We start from the raw sequence: 5,002 nt of genomic DNA on the forward strand, positions 1-5,002 counted from the left end.
ATTGCAATACTCAGGTCCCTAGACCCATATTTTTACCTCCAAGGTATGTTTTTCTTTGTTGATTGGACAGGGCACTATCACTATAGTGTCAAAAATCACATGTTGTGACCAAAAGGACCATTGTTGAGGCCTTAAATAAACAACTTCAGAACTATGCCACAGTGAAAAGTTATATTAGGCTTTTCACCATGTTAAGGATCAATATTACATTTTAGTCAAATAACACAAAAAAAAACAATTCATACTTAAACATCATGTATTTATTCAAAGATTTATGGTTTCACTCTTCATCATTACAGCCTCCCTCACACTTGCACAATGTGGTACAGCAAAGTCCAGCTCAGTGGCACTTACAGTTGCCCATACAGGCAACCACACAGCCACAGTTGAGGAGGAGTGAGCATCCCTTGCTGGCATCTTCCAGATCTGTCCAATATGGCACTCAGACTTTGGTTCTGTCATTCCATTCCCAACCCCACTCACTGGGGTCTGGAATCTCTGGAGTTTTGGAGAGGGACTGCTTCCAGACAAAAGCTGCAGTGTGCAGGGCACGCTTTCCATGCTGGAATAAGGCATGATGGGTCGGGGGGATTGAATCCAGGGACTTGAGGCCATGAGTGAAAAGAAGCTTCCGGGTTTCATTGACTGACTCGACACCGCAGTTCTTACTATACATGAGTACAGTCCAGCGTTTGAGAACTTGTATGTGCACTGATTCCAGTGTGAGGCTGGTTGGGTCTTGGGTGATCAGAATGAGGGTGCCGGTGACTTCTGGGTAAGCTGCCCAAGCATTCCGTGCAGTTTTTTTGCCAATTCCATACATTGCTGATACAACGTCACATCAAGAGGGGCAGTGCTTGACATTTTTGAGGTCCCAGCATTTCCATGTTCTCGAGTGGAAGTGTAGGGGATTTCCACACACAGGTCCTGTGGTTCAGGCTGTAATTGTAAACATATTCCACACAAAAGCTCCTGTAGGCCTATTCATGATTATTGTGTGTATTCATGTAACAGCCGGTTACATACATTACAAATACGTAATAAGACTAGATGTACCGCAAAGTGGTACACAATATGACTGCCGCTCAGTCCTGGACAATCACGCTTGTCAAATTGTCTCCATCCTCAACTCTTGCAACTTTTGATGAGTGTGTACATGTGTGTGTTTGCTTTGTAGAGTGTGCTTCTCTGTGTGTGAGCTTTCGCTTGTGAGTGTGTGTGTCTGCTTGCCTGCATGAGTGTGTGTGTGTTTTATGTGTCTGTGTGTGTATGTTCGCTTGTGAGTGTGTGTGTCTGCTTGCCTGTATGTGTGTGTGCATTTATGTGTGTCTGTGTGTGTATGTGTGTGTGTTTGCCTGTGTAACAGAAGTTGTCTCTCCCCTCCTTTTGATCACTCTGCGTTGTGTTCAGTGGGTAATGATGGACGCCACAACGGACCTTTATTTTGCTATTTTATTGCTCTCTGAAGCACAAAAAAGAAAGAAAAGTATCAGGCAGGAATGGAGCAAGACGCATCACTTTCTCTGCCTCAGACAAAAGAACTAGCAAACATAGAAAATGTAGCCTACATAACGTGGCATACCTGAAGCACAAATAAAGAAAGAAAAGAGTCGGCAGGAATCAAGCAAGATGCATCAGTTCCTGCCAACAAACAGGTAAACCACAATCAAGACATTTATAATATATTCATTACATTTCATTCAGATTGATAGCAGCCAGTGCTGCACGCTCTGCAAACTAGCTAGCCTAACTTCATTACACCTGCAGCCACGCTAACAGGCTGCATCGTGAGAAAAACTTAAAATATTGTGCACCGGGGCAAGCGATAAAAACAACGTAGCACGTGTATAATAGGCACAATATCAGTAGACAGTTTGCATTAGGAAAAATACACAAATCAAGTATGCACAAAATACAAGTGCACTGTAAAAAAAAACTCTCTGCGTTTACTTAAAAAAACAAGTCAACACATTTCACTAGCTTTTTTGAGTAATTTCAACTTGACAGTGAAGAACTCAAATAATCAAGTTAAATCAACAAATGCTCCCAACTTGAAATATCTAGTAATGCCAACTTAGTATTGTGAGTAAGGTGGACTTACAGTAGGTTAGAAACTCAAAAATTCAAGTTGAATCAAGTGCTTTTTAACTTGAAATATCTAGTAATGCCAACTTAGTATTGTAAGTAAGGTGGACTTACATTAAGTTGGCAACTCAAAAATTCAAGTTGAATCAAAAGTTCTTCCAACTTAAAAAAACAAGTCAACACATTTCACTAGCTTTTTTGAGTAAGTTCTACTTGACAGTAAAGAACTTAAATAATCAAGTTGAATCAACAAATGCTCCCAACTTGAAAATATATATTAATGCCAACTAATACATTGACTCTAACCAAAAACAAGTCTAAATAACAACTCAAAAATCCAAATAGATCAAACAATGTTTTTATTTTTAGCCAGTGTGAACACCCCTGACCTATAGTACCCTCCAGAATTATTGGCACCTCTGCAAACGCTGACTAAAAAGAAGAATATTAAATCATCTTTTGGAAATTGATCTTAATGCCTTAAGTTAAAAAATGAGGGAATATCCAACATATAAGAACACCAATTTTCTTTGTGAATGAATAATGTATCATAAATAAATAAATGTTCTTCCTTAAAATACAGGGGTATTGGCACCCCATGTCATGCAGGAGTCCGCATAGGTAGGTAGATGGAAGATCCTTGATGTCCTTTAGAACAACAGTCTCTTCCAGGACGATGGCGATATTGGTGACAGTGTCCGGTGCTTTCATGGCGTGGTCGTCTTCAATGACGGTCAAGATTCCAATTTTCATGCCTCTAGTCCTCCTCAGCATCTGCATCCTTGGTGGAAAAGCACAGAACTACATCACTAAATTTGCAAAAAATAAATTAAAAGTTCTCCGCACGTGTGCCTTTTAGCGACCATCTGGTGCAACCAGGCCAGGACAGAAAATGTAAAGAGAAGGAGAGGAACGCCGGTGCAGCTCAGATGTCTTCTTAATTCTTTTTTTACTTAAGGCGAGACACTACAGGTGAATAGGGTAACATTTTTAACTAGCAGATATCACTATGAAACTTTCCCAGTTGTATTACTTATACTCATATTAATGTATTACTTACATTAATATGAGAAAAAAAGTATTACAAGTTTTCTGTAATTTAGTGTTTACATATGCAAATTAGACAGTATCTAATTAAATATGCGATCATTTGCATACATTTTAAAACATGTTGAGTTCATCATTAACTGGTGCACCTACTGCATTTCCGAGTTCCCTAATTATGAAGTGTTTGTGCTTCCTACTTTTGTGTGTCGCAAAGTTTTGTACATTGCCAATGCTATGGTCGCAGCCTACAAATGGACAAGTTATAGCTTCACCACGACGTAAATGTCCTCCAAGATGTTTAAAAAACTCCACTGCACTGCAATCACATTGGAATGTACACTATTGACAACTGAATGTAGTTTCGACCTGAGGTGATTTGTCTTTTGCATGGTACCATGCCAAATTAAATTTTAATGTAAGCTTACCTGAAGTCTTAGAGATGCACACGCACTGGGGGTGGAGGCAGAGCCAGCTTTTTCCCTGGTGACCGTGATGAAGCCTGTAATGGGTCAGGAGGGTCTCTCCGGGTGAGAAAATGGACACTCCTTACATTGCATAGCAACAGAAGAGTCTGCAACAACAAGAGTAGAAAATTATTATTTTTTATATAGGTTTGTAGTGCAGTGGACTTTTTTAAACATCTTGGAGGACATTTACGTAGTGATGAAGCTATAACTTGTCCATTTGTTGGCTCTGATCAAGCCAACAAATGGACAAGTTTGTTAATGGACAGCATTTGTTAAGGGAGCGCGATCAGCGAATGTGGGGTTGCCATTGTTTTATGTGCCTGCATTCTATTGACATATGTTGCAGCAAAAATTACATTGCCATTTCATTTTTTTCAACCTATATGCAGCGCCTCTGCAGATCGAGTGGCAGCAGTTGCAAGACATTGCTAAAAACTTTGGGCGGGAGTGAGGTTTAATCAGGGGTTTGGCTTAATCCACAGTGAGATAGCTATCCTCGTTGGCATCCAATACAAAGGTCTTTCTATAAAGGATAATATTTTAGGAACATACATGTTTTCAGCAAAACAGGGAAATAGCTAACCAGACAATTATACTATTGCATTGCCTTGATAATTGAGCTGTAGCAGCTAATTGAGCTGTATGGCTATCACTAGTTGTGGAATTTAGCCACTAACATTAGCTAGCAGGCTAGCTTAGCCTAATAGCTACTATTTCAACAACACCACACTATTTCCAAGAACGTTCCTTGCTGACATCCATTTTACACAAAGTTGTTCCTGAAAGTGAATGTTTTAGGAACATCCTTGTTCAGCATTATCGGTTATGTCTTCCCAGAACATTGCAAGCTTCTACCATTCACAGTCATAACTAGACATCACTAACGTTAGCTAGTAATAGCTGCTAACGGAATGTGGGCAGTCAGATCAGCTTAGCTAAAGCAACACGACACCGAGAAAGACTGACTATCATAACAATTGGATATTGGATAAAACTAAATGCCTTACTTACCTTTGACAATGCTGTTGTCATTTGCTCCACGCTGCATACAGGTAGGGAAGGTGTCTGGCTTCTGTCCTCCTGACAAATTCAAGCTGCAGCCCACAGGTCGCCTTGATACGTTAGGAAACAATGCGCTTGCGCCAACTTGACTAAAAAGTTCAGTGAACTTTGGGAAACTTCTCTCTTATATATACTTAATTATACAAGTTGAGTCAACTCAGTTTCTTAAGTTTGTTAGGTGAAATTCCCAAATTAGTTGTGAAAACTTGTTATAATGAGTTTTACTACACTATTTGATTATTTGAGTTCTGTTTAGTCAGAAAAGTTATTTGGCAGTACTAAAGGCAAGTTGTATTTTTTACAGTGTGATGATAGAGAACCATTTAGCTCAAAATTTTATT

The 5,002-nt window shown here is 39.5% G+C and overlaps 1 long non-coding RNA gene across 1 annotated transcript; it reads right to left on the bottom strand.

The window, feature by feature from the left end:
- Positions 1-2,742: 2,742 nt before the first annotated feature.
- LOC143139845 (uncharacterized) lies at positions 2,743-4,780 on the bottom strand. Its single transcript, XR_012990464.1, has 3 exons — positions 4,611-4,780; positions 3,558-3,703; positions 2,743-2,866 (listed from the first exon to the last, which is right to left on the bottom strand). It is a non-coding gene; the product is annotated as an uncharacterized LOC143139845 (long non-coding RNA).
- Between the last annotated feature and the right edge of the window lie 222 nt (positions 4,781-5,002).

This window comes from Alosa pseudoharengus, unplaced genomic scaffold, assembly GCF_046254945.1.
Source record: "Alosa pseudoharengus isolate Yale_2024_CS ecotype anadromous, Long Island Sound unplaced genomic scaffold, YU_APseudo_1.1 YU_APseudo_1.1_scf_22, whole genome shotgun sequence".
Classification (NCBI taxonomy): domain Eukaryota; kingdom Metazoa; phylum Chordata; class Actinopteri; order Clupeiformes; family Clupeidae; genus Alosa; species Alosa pseudoharengus.